At 43.9% G+C, this 24,601-nt stretch overlaps 1 protein-coding gene across 5 annotated transcripts in view; it reads right to left on the reverse strand.

Annotated features, from left to right (window-relative positions):
* Positions 1–24,601, reverse strand: part of INPP1 (inositol polyphosphate-1-phosphatase) — a 109,975-nt gene that overhangs the window by 79,524 nt on the left and 5,850 nt on the right. Inside the window, exon 1 of one of the 5 annotated variants that reach the window (XM_073647941.1) lies at positions 12,822–12,852. The exons of 3 other annotated variants lie outside the window; for them this stretch is intronic. The gene's annotated coding sequence lies outside the window, so the exon portion shown is untranslated. Of the gene's footprint in view, positions 1–583; positions 657–12,821; positions 12,853–24,601 lie in introns of those variants that run through there. One more of the 5 variants, XM_073647940.1, reaches the window with a different exon arrangement.

A 24,601-nucleotide genomic window follows, 5' to 3' on the forward strand; every position in this document is an offset into this window, starting at 1 on the left:
GCTTTTGAGCATTTTGTAAAGTGTTACAGTCGTTCTATTTTCTTAATTTAAGAAAAACATAAAATATATTACAAAGTTTCTCATTTTCATCAAAGAAATCTCCTGCTTTCTCCAACAGGACTGATCTTATTTTCTCAAAAATCTCAATTCTTGGATAAAATCTGTATTTAGTGAAGACAGAATGTTACATTACTGAGATAGAATCTTATCATTAGTAACTGGTATTTCCTATGTAGATAAGGGGGGGAGCTCAGCCTTTAGCTTCTCCCTCTTACTCCCCTCTCACCTCCTTCTCTTGAGAATCTTAACCACTTCCCGACAGCCCACTGTATATAAACATCGGCGCTGCCTGGGCTCTGTGCAGCGCCGATGTTTATAAACAGTCGGTGGTCCCGCAGCGCTCAGGACCCCCAGGGTCCTGCAAGCGCTGCGGTGCAGAGCGACAGCTCTGACAAGGGACATCATCGGGACCTGATTGGATCAGGTCCCAATGATGTTAACCCTTTGCTATCTTCTAGATGCCACGATCTATAGCGATCGTGGCATTTAGAAGATAGTGAGAGGAGAGGGGGTCGCCACTTACCTCTTCGACGGCCCCCTGATGTCTGTGAGGTCCTGGCGTTGTCATGGCAGCCGGAGGTCACATGACCGCCTCCGGGTCTGCCATGTACGGTGTCCTGCTAGGCTCAGCCTGCAGCTGAGTCTAGCAGGAGATCATTACAGTTTTACACTGTCAGCAGAGCTCTCATGCAATGCAATACATGTCTATTGCATGAGAACAGTGATTAGAAAAATAAAAATTAATGTCCCATACAGGGACTAAGTAAAAAAAAAAAAGTCTAAAAAATGTTTAAAAAAAAAAAAATAAATAATAATCACAAAATAAATAAAAATAAATAAAATTATGCAGAAACAAAAAAAGTACACATTTGGTATCGTCGCGTCCAAAACAACCCGATCTATAAAACTGTCACACTAATTAACTCCTTCTGTGCACACCGTAAAAAAATAAATAAAAAACGGAGCAAAAAACTATGTTTTTTCATCATATCGCCAAACAAAAAGTGGAATAAAATGCGATCAAAAAGCCAAATGGAAATAAAAATGGTACCGCTGAAAAGGTCATCTTGTTCGCACAAAAAAAAGCCGCCATACAGCTCCATTAGCCGAAAAATAAAAAAAAAGCTATAGTTTTCAGAATAGAGTGATGCAAAAAAAAAATATTTTTTCTATAAAATAGTTTTGTGTAAAGCGCCAAAACATAAAAAAAGATATGTGTAGTATCACTGCAAACGTACTGACCCGAAAAATAACGTCGCCTTATCACTTTTACCACACGCAGAATGGCATAAAAAAAAAAAAAAAACTCAAAAACCTCACGTACCCAAAAATGGTACCAATAAAAATGTCAACTCGCCCGCAAAAAACAAGCCCTTACATGACTCTGTTAACCGAAATATTGAAAAAATTATAGCTCTCAAAATATGGCGATGCAAAAACTAGATTTTGCAAAAAAAAAAAAAAAAGTATTTTTTAGTGTGTGACAGCTGTCAATCATGAAAACCCGATATAAATCTGGTATCGCTGTAATCACAACGACCCGAAGAATAAAGTAATCTTATCAGTTATACCACACGAGGAACGGCGTATAAATAAAACCAATTCTTCACCTGCTGCTGATTTGTTTATTATGTCGCCCAAAGATAGCAGTAAGGCTCTGCTCACATTTATCCTGTGCTCTGCGCTGAGCACTTACACCGGGGTTTCCGTGTAAATCTCTGAAATACGTAATTCAGACGGAACCCATGATGGAAGATGCCCTGTAATGAGGCAGATATAGGCACTGAGGATGCCGTCTGGCCTGTGACCCCATAGTATCAGTTTTTTTTAGGCATGCATAAAAGTGCGGTTGGCCACAGTTTTGTGCACTACTGAAAAAAAAGGACACCGCTAAACAGAGGCCAGACGGAGTCCAGAGTAACTCTGCTGCCTCATTATAGTGAATGGATCCCGCAGGGGTTTCATCTGAATTATATCTCTTGGAAATTTAAATGGAAACCCCGATGTAAGTGCTCAGCCTAGAGCGCCGGATAAATGTTATGTTAAATGTTCCCAATAAAAGCTTCAACTCTGTCCTTGAAAAAAGCTAGTCCCCACTCAGGTCCGTTATCTGTTAAAAATATAAGGGACTTCCAAGTTACTGGTAGCAGAAAGGCTCTGGAAAAGCGAAATGGCCCTTGCCCCCCAAAAGAAACTCAGAAAATTTTGTGCTCCCAAATCCAAATGCCTCCCTCCCTTCTGAGCCCCAAAATGTGCCTAAACTACATTTAGGGTCCACATGTTTGGCATTCCATTAGCGATGAGAGCTGGCTAATTTACAGGTGCATGTCTCCAAAAGCACGATCTGGGAACAACGTACTGGTCACTACAGCGTACTGGTCACTTCAACGGAAGTTTGAAATTTTCACTCAGCAACATCCACTGCTGCTTGTTTCTGGAAAAGACCCATGGAGTCAAAATCATCACTACACCTGTAGGTAAATTCCCAAAGGGGTATAATTTCCAAAATGGGGTCACTTGAGGGGGGATTCTGCTCTTCTAGCACTTAGGGGCTGTGTATATGGAGACCGCAAACTATTCTACTCTATTCTATAATTTGTTCTCCAAGAGTCAAATAGCGCTCAGTCCCTCCCGGATCTCGCCGTATGGCTAAGTGGTACAGTACAGCCACATATGGGGTATTGCCACTTTTATAAGAAATTATGTGACACATTTTGGCACCATTTTTACCCACTGCCCTGTGTGAAAATGTAAAATCTGAGGGTAAAACATTTTTTTGTGGTAAAAATTTAATTATGTTTTCTTCACTGCCCAATGGTATAAATTTAAAAAATAAAAAATACTCACTACCTCCCTAGATGAATTCCTTGAGATGTGTAGTTTACAAAATGGGGTCACTTGTGAGGGTTTCTGCTATTTCGGCATGTCACCGACTCATCAAATGTGACAGGGTGTCTGCAACCTATCCCAGCCAACATAGCGCTCCTTTCCTTCCTAACCCTACCCCAAAGCAGTGGCTTTCCCCCACATATGGGGTATCGGCGTACTCGAGAGAAATTGCACAACACATTTCATGGTGCAATTTCTCTTGTTACCCTTATGATAAAGCAAAATTAGGGGATGAAAAACATTTTTTGTGGGAAAAAAAGTGAAAATTTTATTTTTACGGCTCAATATTATAAACTTCTGTGAAGCACCTGTGCGTGCAAGGTGCTCACCACACATCTACATAAGTTCCCTTAGGGGTCTAGTTTCCAAAATGGTGTCACTTGTGAGGGGTTTCCACTGTTTAGGCAAATCAGGGGCTCCCCAAATGCGACATGGCGTCCGCTAATTATTCAAACAAGTTTTACATTCAAAAAGTCTAATTTACGCTCCTTCCCTTCCAAACCCTGCAATGCGCCCAAACAGTGCTTTTCCCTCACACATGGGGTATCAGCGTGCTCAGGAGAAATTGCACTACAAATTGTGTAGTCCATTTTTTCCTGTTACCCTTGTGAAAATAAAAAAATTGGGTCTAAAGTAACATTTTTGTGAAAAAAAGTTAAATTTTCATTGTTTTCTTCCACATTCCAAAAATTCCCATGAAGCACCTGAAGGGTTAATAAACTTCTTGAATGTGGTTTTGAGCACCTTGAGGGGTGCAGTTTTTAGAATGGCGTCACTTTTGGGTATTTAATGTGATAAAGGCCCCTCAAAGTGACTTCAAATATGATGTGGTCCCTAAAAAAATGTTTTTGTAAATTTTGTTGGAAAAATGAGAAATCGCTGGTCAACTTTTAACCCTTATAGCTTCCAAACAAAAAAAAAATATTGGTTCCAAAATTGTACTGATGTAAAGTAGACATGTGGGAAATGTTATTTATTAAGTATTTTGTGTGACATATCTCTCTGATTTAAGGGCATAAAAATTCAAAGTTTGCAAAATTTTCGCCAAATTTCCAATTTTTTCACAAATGAAAAAAGTGATATTGAAGAAATTTTACCACTATCATGAAATACAAGATGTCACAAGAAAAACAATCTCAGAATCAGGGGGATCCGTTGAAAAGTTCCAGAGCTATTACCTCATAAAGTGACAGTGGTCAGAATTGGCCTGGTCACGAAGGCGAAAACAGGCTCTGGCTCTTATCTCAGTAATGTAACAGTTGTCTTCATTGACCAAAGATATTACCCTTGAATTTTGAAAATGAAAAATCAATCCAGAAGGAGAAAGTAGATGTCTCTAAGATACATTACAAAGTTGCTTTTTTTCAGGTGTAATATTGGTTTATGAAATAAATATTAAAATGAGGGTTGCCGTATTTTTCGTACTATAAGATGAACCCTTTTCCTCCAAAATTTTGGAGGAAAGTGGGGGATGCAACTTAAAGTCAGAATACTATATACAGTGCTGGCCAAAAGTATTGGCACCCCTGCAATTCTGTCAGATAATACTCAGTTTCTTCCTGAAAATGATTGCAATCACAAATTCTTTGGTATTATTCTCTTCATTTAATTTGCTTGCAAGGAAAAAACACAAAAGAGAATGAAGCAAAAATCAAATCATTGATCATTTCACACAAAACTCCAAAAAGGGGCCGGACAAAAGTATTGGCACCCTCAGCCTAATACTTGGTTGCACAACCTTTAGCCAAAATAACTGCGAACAACTGCTTCCGGTAACCATCAATGAGTTTCTTACAATGCTCTGCTGGAATTGTAGACCATTCTTCTTTGGCAAACTGCTCCAGGTCCCTGATATTTGAAGAGTGCCTTCTCCAAACTGCCATTTTGAGACCTCGCCACAGGTGTTCTATGGGATTCAGGTCTGGACTCATTGCTGGCCACCTTAGAAGTCTCCAGTGCTTTCTCTCAAACCATTTTATAGTGCTTTTGGAAGTGTGTTTTGGGTCATTGTCCTGCTGGAAGACCCATGACCTCTGAGGGAGACCCAGCTTTCTCACACTGGGCCCTACATTATGCTGCAAAATTTGTTGGTAGTCTTCAGACTTCATAATGCCATGCACAAGGTCAAGCAGTCCAGTGCTAGAGGCAGCAAAGCAACCCCAAAACATCAGGGAACCTCCGCCATGCTTGACTGTAGGGACCGTGTTCTTTTCTTTGAATGCCTCTTTTGTTTTCCTGTACACTCTATGTTGATGCTTTTTCCCAAAAAGCTCTACTTTTGTCTCATCTGACCAGAGAACATTCTTCCAAAACGTTTTAGGCTCTCTCAGGTAAGTTTTGGCAAACTCCAGCCTGGCTTTTTTATGTCTCGGGGTAAGAAGTGGGGTCTTCCTGGGTATCCTACCATACAGCCCCTTTTCATTCAGACGCCGACGGATAGTACGGGTTGACACTGCTGTACCCTCGGAGTGCAGGGCAGCTTGAACTTGTTTGGATGTTAGTCGAGGTTCTTTATCCACCATCCGCACAATCTTGCGTTGAAATCTCTCGTCAATTTTCTTTTCCGTCCACATCTAGGGAGGTTAGCCACAGTGACATGGGCTTTAAACTTCTTGATGACAATGCGCACGGAAGACACAGGAACATTCAGGTCTTTGGAGATGGACTTGTAGCCTTGAGATTGCTCATGCTTCCTCACAATTTGGTTTCTCAAGTCCTCAGACAGTTTTTTGCTCTTCTTTCTTTTCTCCATGCTCAATGTTGTACACACAAGGACACAGGACAGAGGTTGAGTCAACTTTAATCCATGTTAACTGGCTGCAGGTGTGATTTAGTTATTGCCAACACCTGTTAGGTGCCACAGGTAAGTTACAGGTGCTGTTAATTACACGAATTAGAGAAGCATCACATGATTTTTCAAACAGTGCCAATACTTTTGTCCACCCCCTTTTTTAGGTTTGGTGTGAAATTCTATCCAATTTGGCTTTAGGACAATTCTTTTTGTGTTTTTTCATTGAAGACAAATTAAATGAAGAGAATAATACCAATTAATTTGTGATTGCAATCATTTTCAAGAAGAAACTGAGTATTATCTGACAGAATTGCAGGGGTGCCAATACTTTTGGCCAGCACTGTACATGGCTATGCGTGGTGGTGGGTGTGGGGGGAGCAGCAGAGGGGCACAGAAGGCAGCAGCCGCCTGCTGCAACCTACGCTGTACCCGCTACTAAGGAAAATGAATATTCCCTGCTCCCCACGCCCATGGGTTGTAATGAATATCCATGGTCTTTAATAGCAGGCACACTAACCACAGAGCGGCAGCAGGAACAGCGTTGCGGTACAGTGTGCCAGCTATTGAACAGACTGAATGGTCACTGCTTCCCACGCACAGAGTCCCGGCGTGGGGAGCAGTGACTATTCCAGCACAGCATCTCACACTGCGTGAGGGCGCATGGCAAGGACGGCATGCGCGCCCTGTCATGCGCGGCTCACACAGTGAGAGTGTCTGCAGCAGAGTGGGACAGCGCTGGAGGAGAGGAGGTGAGTATGATTGTTTATTTTTTGTAGGCAGCGTGATGGGGGCTCAAGGGGTGCCATGCATACCAGGATGGGGGCTCAAGGGGTGCCATGCATACCAGGATGGGGGCTCAAGGGGTGCCATGCATACCAGGATGGGGTATAAAGGGGTGCCATGCATACCAGGATGGGGTATAAAGGGGTGCCATGCATACCAGGATGGGGTATAAAGGGGTGCCATGCATACCAGGATGGGGTATAAAGGGGTGCCATGCATACCAGGATGGGGTATAAAGGGGTGCCATGCATACCAGGATGGGGGATATAGGGGTGCATGCATACCAGGATGGGGGATAAAGGGGTGCTATGCATACCAGGATGGGGGATAAAGGGGTGCTATGCATACCAGGATGGGGGATAAAGGGGTGCTATGCATACCAGGATGGGGGATAAAGGGGTGCCATGCATACCAGGATGGGGATCAGGGCCAGGTATACCAGGAAGGAGGGGCCATACATACCAGGATGGAGGATATTAAAAGCATTGGGGGACATTACCCCAATACCAGTGTCCGCAGCATAACAGGGAATCAAGACCACATTTTTTGCTTACATTTTTTTTTCTATTGTCCCCCTTTAAAACCTAGGTGCACCTTATAGTCAGAAAAATACGGTACTCTAACTGCTTAAGGTTTTTAAAAACGACAAGCGGTTAAAAGAAGCTAGTGAACCACAACCATTCTTCAGGTGATTTGCGCTATGAAGCAGCTCAAAACTTCATAATAGTAATAATAGCAATCAATGGGAACGCTAAAATAGCAGGGATTCTGCTTTTGCACCTCAATACTGTTTTTTTATTCATATTTTTATAGTAGACAGGAGACCCATGGTGGACAGTCCGGCAATGATGTTGATTTGCAGACCATGAGACACAGGTCTACAGACTCATTTTTTGGGAAACAATTGAATAACAGCCACCAAGTCTCTCTCTGTGAGGCGCTGCACATCATTTGAGAGGAACCAATAATGCCACTTTTGTCCTTTCACTGGACATTTTGCATCTCTAGTAGCCAGAATAATTTTCAAACTAAAGACCAAAATAAAAATTCATACTAAACCCTTGAAACATGTTTTTTTTTCTAAAAGCAGATATTGTCAAAATGCCACTCTGCACTTACTACCTACTGTAAAGCTGACATTTTCATTGATACAATTTTAGGGTAAGCACTATGTCATCATAGTTCTTTATTGCATTTTTTGGCGTAGATGCAACAACTGAAAAAAAATGCAATTTTATGGCTTTATCATACAGGTTAATTTTGTATTTTGACAGATCACAGCAATGCAAATATTTACATTTTTCTATGTCTTTATTTTAGGAGGGAAAAGGAGGACAAAGTTGTATTGCACTAATAGTAAAAACCACAATCTTCTATGGAGCACTGACATAGCAGAACCCCAAACCTGCATGGTAGCACATCACCCAAACATAATGTCAAGGTGTGGAGGGACCATGGGGGCATGCAATGGCACAACCCTTCGACCTAAATACTGCTGCTGGTGTCCCCTTACAGTCTCATGGCTTTCTTTTCCTGTAGAATTTGTCAAGTGGCTACTGCAGCCACTCCACAGCCATAATGGAAGAGGAAGCCAGAGGAAAAAGAATGACAGAGCCAGAAGTATGCAGGATACCTGAGGATGTGTTTTTGTTATTTGTTGTAAATGTTAAGACCACCATAGGACCATTCTTTCACTAATAAAAAGGTACTGGACAGCTGGAAAAAAAACAAAAACACACACTCATACTATACTTCACTTCATTTACACATTGGAAACTGAGTGTGAGGCCCAAAATACTTCCCAAAAGGAAACAACCTGGGAAATGCAGCAGTCCTGACACGCTGTTGATCATTATATACACCTTCTCATCTGCGTCTCTCTATACTCTATTGACAGAAGCACATGAGAATCTGGCCGGCACATAATCACCAGTATGCAATCACATACCAATGCTCACATGACCGCCCGCTTGATAAGACAATTAGGCCAGTTTCACACGTCCGGATATTTCCAGTACCAGAAAAACCCGTACCGAAGATATCCGTGCCCCATGTGTGGCAACCGTATGTCGCATCAGGAGCACACGTACTGGCACTTGGGAATCAGTGTACCATTAGAGCCATTCCCAAGCGCCGGGTGCTGAACGCTGTAGGAACAATGATGAGAGTAGTATTCTGCTCCTGCAGTGTCCAATTGTCAGAATAAGAATAAAATAATAAAATCCTGATACTCACCTGTTCAGAGATATCCCCCGCTGTAATCCGCTGAAGCCGAGAACAAGTCACTCCAGTGAGCGGGCCCCGGAGCGGTGTCCTGTCACTCAGTGAGTTCCACTCAATGCTGGACCCCGCTCGCTGCAGCAGCTCATTCTCTCCGGCTCCTCGGTGTCAGCTGATTACAGCAGCAGATATCTTAGTACAGGTGAGTATAAGGATGTTATTATTTGATTCTTATTTTTACACATAGACACTGTGGGAGCACACTACTACTCCCAACATTGTCCCTTGCTCGTGCTGATTACAGCGCAAGCAAGGGACAATGATGAGAGCAGCGTTCAGCACCCGGCACAAATGGCATCTGTGTGTGTTTAGCGTGAGACATTTTGCAGAACGTGCAGCAGGTAAAAAACAGACATGTCAGTGTGTGGAGCACACTGACACACGGTCCGCAGAAACACATTGACATGTGAGCAGACCCAGAGATTTAATGGTGTGTGTCAGTGTCTCCGGTACATGTGGAAACTGTCACCACACATACCGGACACATGGACGTATGAAAGAGCCCTTAAGTGAAATCCTGTCAGTCTATGTTCCCACAATGAGTTTTTGTCGCCGAGTATTTTTGCTGCAGTTGATGGGATTTATAGAAATCTCATGCCCTCTAGGCTTCTAGTTAATGCAGCGTTATCTGCAGTGCGTGTTTCAAATCTGCAACAGTGATTTTTAAAAAAAAATATTTTTACTTTGTAGAGGAAAAAATAAAGTTGAATTCACCATGCTTTTAAACTAGTTTACTTTTTCTTGGAGTTTTTGCATGCCGAACTTCAGATGAATCAGAGAGTTAGTGAGCAGCCAGTCGCAGCTGACACCTTCACTGATTCGTCTAAAGGTGGGGAGAGTGAAACCAGTGCAATAACGTGGTGCAATCACCGGGAGAGCGAGTGCAGACATCGCTGGAACGGCGCTGGCATCATAGAGAAGTAGCAGTGTTACTTTACTAGCGGAAAACATGCTGATCCTTATTCCTAGACCCATTACTTTATTTTTCTGTCCTCATAGCTGTATGAGAGCCGGCATTCACAGGAGGATTGCATTGACAGGCATGGGGGTCATCAGCAGACCATTGGCTGTCATGACAACACACTGGTGCCCAGCGAACACATGACGGAGATGGCGATGGGCAGGATTAATGATGTGCTTCTAGCTGGCATGTGTTAAATCCCGCTGTCAGTGGGGGGGGGGGGGGGAGGAGTGATTGGGTGATATGTGGTCTCAACATGCAAGCCCACATCAAAAGACAGACATGACCTTTGACAGAGTGAAATTTGGGAAAGTTATGAAATGTCCTATAAATGCCTGTCCTATTCCTGATCTAAGGATCTAGACCAGGGGTCCTCAAACTACGGTCCGCGGGCCACATGCGGCCCGCCGAGGATTTTTATCCAGGCTCGCCGGGTGTTTTTGGTCGACAGTTCAATGCCGACGGGCCCTGTAATCGTGGGCGGAACGACGAGGTGGCAAGTAAAGGCAATGCGCTGCCACTCCGGAAGACTTGCGGCCCTCGGTATACAACACAGACGACGTGATGACGTCACGCGCTTGTGCCAGAAGTAGACTAAATCGAGCGGGCACCTATTCAGAGCAGTGGGGTACATAGGTGAGTACTGGTATTTTTTTTATTTTTAATGCTGGATCCGGTCTATCATGCATATTGGGGACATGTACTTACCTATTGGAGACCTATGCTGCCTATTGGGGACATTTACCTGCCTATTGAGGACCTATGCTGCCTATTGGGGACATTTACCTGCCTATTGGAGACATTTACCTGCCTATTGAGGACCTATGCTACCTATTGGGGACATTTACCTGCCTATTGAAATACCGGTAAGTTCGTTGATTTAACTTTACTTGTTCTTCATTTTAAATATTGTATTTGTTCCTGCATTGTGTTATTACTTCAAAGAAGATATGTACAGTGTGCATAGGAATTTGTTCATAGTTTTTTTTTTTGTTTTTTTTTAAAAACTATATTCCGGCCCTCCAATGGTCTGAAGGACAGTGAACTGGCCCCCTGTTTAAAAGGTTTGAGGACCCCTGGTCTAGACTTTTAGCTGCGATGAATCTGTGTTAGGCTATGTGCCCCGATGTGGAAATTTGGATTTTTCCTGAGCGTTTCTGCATCTCCCTGGCAGAAAAAACGCATGCGGATTGTACATGCGGATTGTACATGTGTTTTTCCTGCCAGGGACATGCGGAAGTGAAGCGTTCTTCACATGCATTTCCGCATGCTGGTTGTCAAGAGCTTTCCAAGCGATTTTAGCATCTCACTTGGAAAGTGCCTGTCAACTTGGTCACACTATATAAATCCATGCAAACGCATGGATTTATATAGTGTGACCGTAAAGAATGGCAAAAAATAGAAAAATAAATCTATACTTAGCTTCTGATGGCCCCCGCAGTCTTGCTTCGCTCTGTCCTGGCTGCCGGCAGCTCGCGGTACACTACACTGAAGGACCTGCCGTCACATGACTATGACTATTTCGTTAGTGCAGGTCCTTCAGTTCACCGCGATCTACCGGCAAGGGAGGACAAGGACACCGGGGGCCATCAGAAGGCAAGTATAATATTTATTTTTTATTTTATTCATTTTTTTTACATGTTCTATGGTACCCAAGTCTGGAGGAGAGTCTCATGTCCTCCAGACCCGGGTACCATCCGTACATTGAAGCGCATGGAATGCGCATCTACAGATGCAGTAATGCGGAATCCATGGGTTCCAATGCAAGACAATGGTGGCGAAAACGCAGCACTTCCGCAAAATAATTGGTAGTGCTGTATTTTTTCCCGTAATGATAACCCGCAGAGGAAATTTCCGCAGCATGTGCACAGCACATGCGGATTATCATTGGGGAACATGGCAGGCCTTCTACCATGCGTTTTTTAAGCGTTTCTGCAGCGCTTTTGCCGCTTAAAAAAAGCATCGTGGGCACACAGCCTTACAGTAAATTTATCACTTAAACATGAGCCATGTATGAGGGAGTCGGAGTTGGAGTCGGTGTCATGGAAATTGAGGAGTCGGCGTAGGTGGTTTGGCTTACCAACTCCACAGCCCTGGTGAAGACTACACTCTTACAGCTTCTCTCAATTTTCTTCTATTGAAAGACGCCAAACTTAGATAGTCGGCATGTGCAAATAGCATACATTCGCTTGCATGACCGCCTGATCACACCTGATCAAACTCCCGACAGCAGGCACACTGCACCCTGTCATGATTTGGTAGTCTGCCGTCACATAGATTGACTGCAGACTTTTATGCCAAGCCTAGACAACCCCTTTAAAGAGAGCCTGACAGCTGATTCATGCTGCTCAAACTATGTGCAGTAGGTATCAGACACTGGCTGTAGTGTCTCAGCCAGGGATATTTGACTCTGTAAGGCTATGTGCACACGAAGCATTTTTTATGCGCTTTCGCAGCGTTTTTTCCGCCGCGGAAATGCTGCAAAAACGCTTGTTAGTAGGTCTGCCAGCTATAGCAATGCTAATCCTGATGTGCTGAGCACATAATGCGAAAATTTCCGCTCAGGATTAGCATTGCGAAAAAAAACGCAGCATGACAATCATGCCCAGCATTTCTGCAGTGTTTCCCGCCCATTGACTTTAAACCCTTAAGGATCTTGGGTTTTTCCGTTTTTTGCATTTTAGTTTTTTGCTCCCCTTCTTCTCAGAGCCATAGCCCTTTTATTTTTCGGTCAATATGGCCATGTGAGGGCTTATTTTTTGCGGGACGAGTTGTACTTTTAAATGCCATCACTGGTTTTACCATATCGTGTACTGGAAAACGGGAAAAAAATTCCAAGTGCAGTGAAATTGCAAAAAAAAAAAAAAAAAAAACAATTTCAGTTTTTTGGTTTTTTTTTACCACGCTCACTGAATGCTAAAACTGAACTGCCATTATTATTCTCCAGGTCATTACGAGTTCGTAGACACCAAGCATTTATAGGTTATTTTTTATTTAAGTGGTGAAACAAAAATCTAAATTTTACAAAAAAAAAAAAAAAAATAGAATTAGACTTACCGGTAATTCGGTTTCTAAGACCCTCCACGACAGCACACCTGGAGGTAGCCTCTCCATCCTAATTAGGGAAAGGAAAACAAGAGGTTAAATAGTCCCTCCCTGATACCATCCCCGGTGTTTTCAAAGTACCCACAGTATGAATGCTCTAAATATTTTATTAACACTAAGGATTTTTTCATCAACAAGGAAAGGGCAGGAATAACCCATGCTGTCGTGGATTGTCTTAGAAACCGAATTACCGATAAGTCTAATTCTATTTTCTCCAATCCCCTCCACGACAGCACACCTGGAGTAATACCAAAGAATGAATCTTAGAGGGGAACAACAGCCTGAAGGACTTTCCTTCCAAATGCTAGGTCTTTATTTGACATTACATCTATAAATGTTATAGTGTAATGCTATAATGCTTAGCAAAGGTATGGACAGACGACCACGTAGCTGCCCTGCAGATCAGCTCGATGGATGCACTAGCCTTTTCAGCCCAAGAGACAAACCTAGCTCTAGTGGAATGAGCTTTCAAGGATACCAGAGGAGGCAAATCTTTCACAAATCGCTTAAATCCAATTTGCTAGCATATTTTTTGCAATTTTCTTCCCTTTGTTTGGGCCTCCATATTGAACAAATAAGTTCTGATCCTTCCTTCAAATTTCAGTCTGACTCAAGTAGTGGATTATAGTCCTTCTTGCGTCCAATGTGTGGAATTCTTCTTCTTTGCTATTTGATGGATTTTGGCAAAAGGAAGGGAGAATTATTGGCTGAGGCATATGAAAATCAGATGACACCTTGGGAAGAAAAGAAGGTTCCAACTGGAGGATGATCCCTTCCTCCAAAATACGACAAGGTTCTCTGATGGAAAGGGCTTGGATTTCACCCACTCTCCTGGCTGTAATCAGAGGTATAAGCAATGCTGCTTTCCATGACAATTTGTCTATGTGTGCCTCAGCTATTGGCTCGAAAGGATGCATAGCTAGGCCTCTAAGAACTATATTGAGATCCCAAGGTGAAATTATTTTACCTCTTGTTGGATTTATACGAGAAGCAGCTGTCATGAATCTCCTAATCCATCTGTTCTGGGCCAAATCAGTATCAAAATAGGAGCTTAAAGCAGAGACTTGGACCTTAAGTGTGCTTGGTCTCAATCCTTTAAACAGACCGTCCTGCAGGAAGTCCAAGATTCTGGCCATATCCGACCGAAAGGGATCTAATGGACGAGTTTCATAACATAGTTTGAAAGCTTTCCAGATTTTTTCATAGATGGAATTCGTGACCTGTTTTCTGATTTTCTGCAGTGTATGAATCACCTCCACTGAGAAGCCTCTGGCTCTTAAGAAGGCGGTCTTAGAAACCAAGCCGCTAAAGACAAATTTTGAGGGGTCGAATGGTAGATTCTCCATTTTTAGACTGTTCAATGTTCCAAACCATGCTCTTTTTGGCCACATCGGAGCTATTAGAATCGTCTTGACTCTTTCGGACCTGATGTTTTGTAAGGTCCTCGGTAGCAAAGGAATCGGGGGAAAAGCATATGCGAGTCCGACTTCCCAAGGGTGAGCAAATGCATCTATCCCTGCTGCTGAATCTTCGGGGTCCAAGGAGAAAAAAGCTCTTTTGCATTTTTCTGGTTCGCAAACAAATCCACCTCTTGATATCCTCACTTTTTTACAATCATATGAAATATCTTTGCGTTCAGACTCCACTCCCCTGGATAAAGGTCTTTCCTGCTCAATAGATCAGCCTGATAGTTGTCGGAGCCACTCAGGTGCAGAGCAGACAAGGATAGTAGATGATGCTCCGCCCAGTTGAAGATCCTTTCTGAGATCATTTGCAATTTCCAGTTTTTTGTACTTCCCCGATGTCTCAAGTGGGCTACGGTTGTCATATTGTCTGAGTAGAACCTGACATGTGACCCCTGAAGTAGACAATTGGCCACCCATAGGGTTTCTTCCACCGCTTTCAACTCTTAGGTTCGAGGATTGTTATACGATTTCTTGTGACCAGACTCCTTGAAAGGCCACGTGGGAGACTACTGCTCCCCATCCCCTTTTGCTTGCGTCCGTTTTGACCGATATCCAGGGAAGTTGAATCCATGTCGAACCTGTCTCCAGATTTTCTGGACACCACCTTAAAGATGCTTTTACCTTCTCTGGCAGATGAATCCTGCTGGTGAGGGAACTTGGAGATCTGTCCCAACGGGAAAGGATGTAGTTTTGAAGGACCCTCGAATGCGCTTGAGCCCAAGGTACAGCTTGTATAGATGAGGTCATGGTCCGGAGGACGGACATGGTGAATTTTATTGAGACTTTGCTCCGGTTCTTCAGTGCATAAACTTTCGATCTTAACTGAATTTGTTTCTGTTTTAGCAAAAGAGGCTTGCTGCCGAGAGTCCAGGATAATGCCCAAGAAGGTCTTCCTGATGGAGGGAATCAGATCTGACTTGTTGTAATTTATCAGCCATCCCAATGATTATAGAATCCGAGGGTCATCTGAAGGTCTTTTTCCAGACTTGGACCTGAAGGAGCCATCAGACAAGCTACCACCTCTGCCATGATCTCTGAATAAACGGGGTGCCGACGAAATTCTGAAGGGCAGTACATTGAACTGAAAATGGAGTACCCTTTGATTCTGACTTACAGCAAATCTGAGGAATTTCTTGTAGGCCGGGTGAATTGGCACATGGTAGTATGCCTCTTGCAGGTCTATTGTTGCCATGACAAATCCTTCCCCAATTAGCGGGATCGTGGACCTTATCAACTCCATCTTGAACCTTCTGTATTTCACATATTGTTTGAAAATGTTTTAGATTGAGGATTATCCTGAGGGAAACCTGAAACCTTTTTCAACAGAAACACTCGAGAATAATGACCTTCTCCTCGTTCCATGTGAGGCACTGGTGGTATAACTTCCGAATTTTGAAGATTCTGAAGACTTGTCATTATGATCTTTTGTAATCTTGCAGAAGGTAAGGACGTTGCTTCTACCCTTCTTGGAGGGTAGGTAGCAAAGTCTATTTCGGCTCCTACCGCCACCATGTCCAGGATCTTCCTGTTCGTAGATATCAGCTGCCATTGTGGAAGGAAGCTTGTAATCCTGCCTCCTACCTTCTTTACGTCATTGTCTGTCTTGCCTTGAACTTTGAAAGATATTGTAACATACCTGGTGGCGGGCTTGCATGGTGCACCATCTCTCACTATGCAAGATCGCAAACTTGATCTTCAGTCCAGTCTGCTAGCCTGGCTTCCATTCATGCTGTCTGTTTGTCTCTGTTCTGACTGCTTAGGGCGGCGGCCCGGTTACTTCCTGTTTTTTTGTAGCTGCTGTGGGCACACCCCTAACGCGTCCTCAGCCTATTGCTGTCTGTCACTGGATATTTAAACAAGCTCCACCTTGAAGCTGGTGCCTGAGCAACTATTATCTTCAGAGGACTTCTTGCCTCTGATGTGCCAGGTCCTGTTCTGTTTTTCTTGCCTGTCCGCCTTCCTGGAGGCTGTATTCCCAGGCCTGTCTGAACACTCTCCTAGCCTGTTACCTGTTTTTCTTTATGTTTGTACCTTTCCATTTTCTGCAGAGTCTGAACCTGCACCTAACTCCTACTCATTGTCGCTGTACTTCCGTTTGTGAGTTTGGAGTTCACTCGCAACTTCTTTGCAAGTACCTTGTGTGTATCTGGTTCTGCCTTTCCCTTCCAGTCTGTTCCGTGTGAACAGAGCCCTGTCCCCTCTGCCCAGCCTTGTCCACCGCACCTGCGGTTTCGCTCTGCCCAGCCTTGTCCACCGCACCTGCGGTTTCGCTCTGCCCAGCCTTGTCCACCGCACCTGCGGTTTCGCTCTGCCCAGCCTTGTCCACCGCACCTGCGGTTTCGCTCTGCCCAGCCTTGTCCACCGCACCTGCGGTTTCGCTCTGCCCAGCCTTGTCCACCGCACCTGCGGTTTCGCTCTGCCCAGCCTTGTCCACCGCACCTGCGGTTTCGATTTACTCTGTTTGATTACCGCATCTGCGGCTCTGAACCCGTCTCCCAGTCTGTACTGGACCCTACCCAGCCTGTGCTCTAACCTGCCTGTTCCTGTATTCCCCAGTGTGGGTCAACAGCCGTGTCCTGGGTCTGACCTGGAGTGGCACCTGGTCCTTCCGCTCGGTTCCTCCCTGGTGCACGGCGTCGTAGCACCGCTCCCGGAATATTAACCCCAGCAATGCTGCGATTGAAGCCGAATGCAGCATTGCGGTGGCTAAGGGGAGGTGATCGGTATACTCACCTCCTCTTCCGGCCTCCAGCTCTGTCTGCCGCGGCTTCCCGGATGTTGCCATGACGACCCGATGTCGTCATGACAACATCCGGGTCACCAGACAGCAGGAAGATATTTTTGGTCATGCGCAGTACATGACCAAACTATCTTCTCACTGTGCAGCGCTGACAGCCTGGATGGCACAGGGATGGTGCTCCATCCCTATGCTATGCAGGCGATCAGAATAAAAAAAGTTAAAGTCCCATAGTGGACAAAGTATACAAATAAAAAAACTGTCAGAAAGTGAAAAAATATATATATACATAAATTGTAAAAATATATAAAAAAAAATCCACCAAAAATAAAAATATAATGCACCCATCAATAAATATTATGAAAAAAAAACAAACAATAAAAGTACACATATTTGGTATCGCCGCGTCCGGAAAGACCTGACCTATAAAATTGTCCCACTAGTTAACCCCTTGAGTGAACACGGTAAAAAAATAAAATAAAAAACTAAGCAAAAAACAATGCTTTATCATCATACCGCCAAACAAAAAATGGAATAACACGCAATCAAAAAGAAGAATATAAATAAAAATGGTACCGCTCAAAATGTCATCTTGTCCCGCAATAAATAAGCCACCATACAGCTCCATCAGCCGAAAAATAAAAAAGTTATAGCTCTCAGAATAAAGCGATGCAAAAAAATATTTTTTTTCTATAAAATAGCTTTTATTGTGTAAAAGCGCCAAAACAAAGAAAAATGATATAAATGTGGTACCACTGTAAACGTACTGACCCGAAGAATAAAGCTACCTTATCAATTTTATCACACGTGGAGAATAAAAAAAATGTATAAAAAACAATTCCTGAATTGTTGGTTTTTGTTTATTCTGCCTCCCAAAAACCGGAATAGAAAGCGATCAAAAAATGTCACATGCCTGAAAATGGCACCAATAAAAACGTCAACTCATTCCGCAAAAAACAAGCTGTCACATGACTGTCGGCCAAAATATGGAAAAATTATAGCTCTCAAAATATGGCGATTAGTGTTGGGCGATACCTTCCGATATCAGGAAGTATCGTATCGGATTGGATCAGACCAATACCCAAAAAGTATCGGATATCGCCGATTCAGATACCGAAAACCAATGCAAGTCAATGGGACACAAATATCGGAATGAAAATAAACCCTTTCTTTCCTTGTAGGTTAATTCTACATGAAGTAAAACAACTAAGAATAATGTAGAATGTATTACGCGAAAAGCCGGCAATTCATCAGCGGCATACACCGGTACCCGACAGTTTACAACAGAAAGAATAGAGCTTCACACATAGATTAGATAGATAGAAACATGTCAGTCACATATATATGAAGTACAGTGACAGTGTTAATTACTGTACTTGTCATTTAGTGTTAAAATAAAGGATTTATTTTAAAAAAAATTGGCGTGGGATTCCCCGTAATTTTAGGCTCTGGCGGAGGTTAAGCAGACAGCTGGGGCAGATGTTTGAAGCCTGGGAAGGGGGTAATACCCACGGAGCTTCCCAGGCTATTAATATCAGCCCCCAGCTGAATACCTAGCCTTTACTAGCTATTAAAATGGGTGACCCCCCAAAAAAAATGACGTGGGGTCCCCCCTATTTTAATAGCTAGCAAAGGCTAGGCAGACAGCTGGGGCCTGATATTAATAGCCCAGGAAGGGTGCCATGAATATTGGCCCCCTCCCAGGCTAGAAACATCAGCCGTCAGCCGCCCCAGAAATGGCGCATCCATAGGATCCATTTTTGCCCCTATACATGTTTTATTTTTTTAGGCCCCCATATTTTTTTTTTGTTTTTGGTCCCCAATAAATTTTAAATACATGTCATTGGTGGCCAGTGGTTACCTAAAATAAATTAGTTTATACATTACCTGTCCCCGCCGATCGCCACCTAAAATAAAGTAAAAAATAAAAAACTACACCTATACTCACCTAGACACCTAATTCCCCAAAGCCATCGATCTCCTGTAATAAAATATAAAATAATAAACCACAACCTTATCCTTACCCCTCCGTATTAGTCCACGAGTGTCCCACGAAGATCTCCAGTTTAGAGCAGCCACATAGAATGTGACCGCTCTGAACCGCTGCCGCCGCTAGAATGATGGGGCCGAAAAGCAGCTCCGTCATTGCATAAGCGGGCTCCCAGGAGTTCAGGCAGCGCTGCTCCGGTTAGCACCTTTACGGCCCTGCTGTACCGTGCGCTGACTGAATGCACTCCGGTGACCTCAGTCAGGGGCTCACGCTGGAGCGGACGTGTTCCTGGCAGTGTGAGCTTACAGCAGCAATGACAGCTGTCACATCTCCAGATGTGACAGCTGTGCATGGGAGATCAGCGCAGGAACGTGGACAGGTAATTCTTAGTTTACTAAAAAAAAATAGTTAAATAAAATGGTGTGTTTTATTTCAAATAAATTATTTTTTTCTGGGTGTAGTGTGTGTTTTTTATTTTTAACACTTTGTAGGTTAGTAATGGGGGTGTCTTATAGACGCCCATCATTACTAACCTGGGCTTCATGGCAGCTGGCGCTGACATGAACCCCACCACTATTACCCCCTGCCACCGCACCAGGGCAGCGTGGAAGAGTGAGGCTAAGTGCCAGATTGGCGCATCCTATGGATGCGCCATTTCTGGGGCGGCTGACGGCTGGTGTTTCTAGCCTGGGAGGGGGCCAATATTCATGGCACCCTTCCTGGGCTATTAATATCAGCCCCCAGCTGTCTGCCTAACCTTTGCTAGCTATTAAAATAGGGGGGACCCCACGTCATTTTTTGGGGGGGTCTCCCATTTTAATAGCTAGTAAAGGCTAGGTATTCAGCTGGGGGCTGATATTAGTAGCCTGGGAAGCTCTGTGGGTATTACCCCCTTCCCAGGCTTCAAACATCTGCCCCAGCCGTCTGCTTAACCTCCGCTAGAGACTAAAATTATGGGGGATCCCACGCCAATTTTATTTTTAATAAATCCTTTATTTTAACACTAAATGACACTTGAGGGGTTAATAAAGATGCAGTCCCTAAATTATTATTTATTTTTTAATTAATTTTTCCCAAAAATTTTGACGTGCGCTTTGCCATATTTTTGTATGGCAGCCAGGTACAGCATCCAGGAACGGGCTGCCCCAACTCCCAGCTGCCTATTTGTACCTGGCCGGACACAACAATATAGGGAAGCCCTTTTTTTTAAAATTATTTCATGAAATAATTAAAAAAAATTGACGTGGGGCTTCGCCCTGTTTTTGTGTCCAGCCAGGTACAACTAGGCAGCTGGGGGCTGGAATCTGCAGCGCTGGGAGGCCCAAGCTTTCTGGGCCACCCCCGCTGCAAATTGCAGTCCGCAGCCACCCCGGAAAATGGCGCGTTCATAGAAGCGCCATCTTCTGGCGCTGTACCCAACTCATCCAGGGCCCTGGTGCGGTGGCTCACTGGGTAATAAAGGGGTTAGGGCCAGCTTGGCATTATCAGCTGGCCCTAAGTCCGAAATTCATGGGGTCACGCCAATATTAGACATGACCACCATGAATTTCTAGTAAAGTATTTAAAAAAAACACAAACACCCAGAAAAAAGTCCTTTAATTGAAATAAACACACAATTCTTTATTGTTCTAAATTAAACCATACTTACCATCACGCCCATTCCAGCTGAAGCCAACGATCTCCTGCAATAAAAGAAAAATAATAAAGCAACCTCATCCTTACCTTTCCATGGTTCCCACGACCGCTTCAGCTCTGCTACATCGAAATGACAGGCTGGACCGCAGCAGAACGTTGCCATCCAGCCTGTCATCCCGCAGACACTGAGAAGCGCAGACATGCTTGTGCTCCTCAGTGTCTCGCTGTGACGGCATCCAGATGAGTCGAGGTCATGTCCAATGAACTCAGCTCACCTCATGCACGTCACTGACAGCGTGGGAAAATTCTCCTGCACTCAGCGCTTCAGCGTGAGAATTTTCCCACGCTGTCAGTGACGTGCATGAGGTGAGCTCATGTCCAATGAACTCAGCTGACCTCATGCACGTCACTGACAGCATAGGAAAATTCTCCTGCACTCTGCGCTTCAGCGTGAGAATTCTCCCACGCTGTCAGTGACGTGCATGAGGTGAGCCGAGTTCATTGGACATGAACTCGGCTCTTCTGGATGCCGTCACAAAGAGACATTGAGGAGCGCAAGCATGCCTGCGCTTCTCAGTGTCTGCGGGATGACAGGCTGAATGGCAGCGTTCTGCTGCGGTCCAGCCTGTCATCTCGATGTAGCAGAGCTGGAGCTGTCGTGGGAACCATCGAAAGGTAAGGATGATGTTGCTTTATTATTTTTCTTTTATTGCAGGAGATCGTTGGCTTCAGCTGGAATGGGCGTGATGGTAAGTATGGTTTAATTTAGAACAATAAAGAATTGTGTGTTTATTTCAATTAAAGGACTTTATTCTGGGTGTTTGTGGGTTTTTTTAACTTTGACTATGGGGTTAGTAATGGGGGTGTCTTATAGACGCCTCTCCATTACTAACCTGGGCTTGATGTCAGCTGGCATTATAAGCTGACATCAACCCCAGCCCTATTAACCCACTGCCACCGCTACAGGGCAGTGGGAAGAGCGAGGCTAAGTGCCAGAATTGGCGCATCCTATGGATGCGCCATTTCTGGGGCGGCTGACGGCTGGTGTTTCTAGCCTGGGAGGGGGCCAATATTCATGGCACCCTTCCTGGGCTATTAATATCAGCCCCCAGCTGTCTGCCTAGCCTTTGCTAGCTATTAAATTAGGGGGGACCCCACGTCATTTTTTTGGGGGGGTCCCCCATTTTAATAGCTAGTAAAGGGTAGGTATTCAGCTGGGGGCTGATATTAGTAGCCTGGGAAGCTCCGTGGGTATTACCCCCTTCCCAGGCTTCAAACATCTGCCCCAGCTGTCTGCTTAACCTCCGCTAGAGCCTAAAATTACGGGGAATCCCACGCCAATTTTTTTTAAAATAAATCCTTTATTTTAACACTAAATGACAAGTACAGTAATTAACACTGTCACTGTACTTCATATATATGTGACTGACATGTTTCTATCTATCTAATCTATGTGTGAAGCTCTATTCTTTCTGTTGTAAATTGTCGGGTACCGGTGTATGCCGCTGATGAATTGCCGGCTTTTCGCGTAATACATTCTACATTATTCTTAGTTGTTTTACTTCATGTAGAATTAACCTACAAGGAAAGAAAGGGTTTATTTTCATTCCGATATTTGTGTCCCATTGACTTGCATTGGTTTCCGGTATCGGAATCGGCGATATCCGATACTTTTTGGGTATCGGTCTGATCCAATACGATATTTCCTGATATCGGAAGGTATCGCTCAACACTACACATGAACGCATCACTTGATACCTCAGCTGTTCATTTGAAATAACCGGCGGGAAAGAGCAGCACAGAACGGGAAAGCTGGCGGTGAAGTCTTTTCACTGCCGGCTTCCCCGCCCGGGTCCTTCGCTCCCCGCTCCCTGGTGCTGCGCTCCCCGCCCGGTCCTAACTTACGATCGGGATGGGAGGTGACGAGGGGAGCGGAGGATCGGGGTGGGAGGCTGTGTGATTCTTTAAAAGCCGGCGGCTTTTTACCGCCCGCCGGCTTTTAAACAATCAGGAGAATTCTCTCACGCTGGGATGGCATTCTGATGACAGGCTGGATCACAGCTGAGGGCTGCCATCCAGCTTGTCATCCTTCAGAGACACTGCAGAGCGCAGGCATTATGGGAACTTCCGATTCCGGTATTCGATATTCTAAAAGTATCGGAATTCCGATACCAGGAATATCGGCCGATACCCGATATTTCAGTATCGGAATGCTCAACACTAATGGCGATGCAAAAACTAGATTTTACAAAATATGTGTCTTTTAGTGTGTGACAGCTGTCAATCATAAAAACCCGATATGATTCTGGTATCTCTGTAGTCGCACTGACCCGAAGAATAAAGTCGTCTAATCACTTATACCGCACTAGGAATGGCGTAAAAAATAAACGCTAGGGCTGGGGTTGGTGTTAAGGTTGGGGTTGTTTTTTTTTTTTCAAAAGTAAAAAAAAAACAAAAAAAAAAAACGACGATATGGCAACTAGTGTTGAGCGCAAGTGCACGCTACTTGAGTTTGCATCGAGTACTCGGGTATGCATTGAGTATCGCGGGTGCTCAAGTGACATGCTCGAGTCTCCGTCCCATATGCTTCGCGGCAAAAAAAAACCTCGCGGGGATAGCCTTCCATGCACGAGCGATGTTTTTTTGGGGTGTCTAATAACCGTGAAACATGCGGGCGGGGACTCGAGCACCCGCGATACATGGTGCATACCCGTGTACCTGATGCAAACTCAAGTAGCGAGCACTTGAGCTCAAGACTAATGACAACTTATTCAATATGATGACCTAATGTTATCAAATTCTGTGTCGTACCTCTGGGTTCAAAATATTCACTATACCCCTTGATAAAATCCTTGAGGGGTGTAGTTTCCAAAATGGGGTCACTTGTGGGGGGTTTCCACTATTTTGGCACATCAGGGGCTCTCCAAACCCGACATGGTTTCCGCTCTCAATTCCAGACGATTTTGTGTTCAAAAAGTGTCACAGTGCTCCTTCCTTTCTGAACTCTGCCGTGCGGGCAAACACTGTATTTTCCCCACATATGGGGTATTGGCGTACTCAGGAGATATTGCACAGCAGTTTTTGGGGTCCATTTTCTCCTCTTACCCTTGTGAAAATAAAAAACTTGGGGCTAAAACATCATTTTTGTGGAAAAAGTTTGATTTTTTTATTTTCACGGCTCAATGTTATAAACTTCTGTGAAGCACCTGGGGTTTCAAGGTGCTCACCACACATCTAGATAAGTTCCCTGAGGGGTCTAGATTCCAAAATGTTGTCACTTGTGGGGGGTTTCCACTGTTTAGGCACATCAGGGGCTCCCCAAATGAAACATGTTACATTCAAAAAGTCAAATGGCGTTCCTTCCCTTCCGAGCCCTGCCGTGCGCCCAAACAGTGGTTTTTCCCCACATATGGGGTATCTGCGTGCCCAGGGGAAATTGCACAACAAATTTGGGGGTCCATTTTTTCCTGTTACCCGAGCAAAAATAAAAAAACTTGGGTCTAAAGTAACATTTTTGTGAAAAAAGTTAAATGTTCATTTTTTTTTTCCACATTCCAAAAATTTCTGTGAAGCACCTGAAGGGTTAATAAAGTTCTTGAATGTGGTTTTGAGTACCTTGAGGGGTGCAGTTTTTAGAATAGTGTCACTTTTGGGTATTTTCTGTCATAAAGACCCCTCAAAGTGACTTCAAATATGATGTGGTCCCTAAAAAAATGGTTTTGTAAATTTTGTTGGAAAAATTAGAAATCGCTGGTCAACTTTTAACCCTTATAGCTCCCTAATAAAAAAAAAATTTGGTTCCAAAATTGTGCTGATGTAAAGTAGACATGTGGGAAATGTTGTTTATTAACTATTTTGTGTGACATATCTCTCTGATTTAAGGGGATAAAAATTCAAATTTTGA

Source organism: Phyllobates terribilis, unplaced genomic scaffold (genome assembly GCF_046119375.1).
Source record: "Phyllobates terribilis strain yellow unplaced genomic scaffold, ASM4611937v1 Scaffold_9__5_contigs__length_417890890, whole genome shotgun sequence".
NCBI classification, from domain to species: domain Eukaryota; kingdom Metazoa; phylum Chordata; class Amphibia; order Anura; family Dendrobatidae; genus Phyllobates; species Phyllobates terribilis.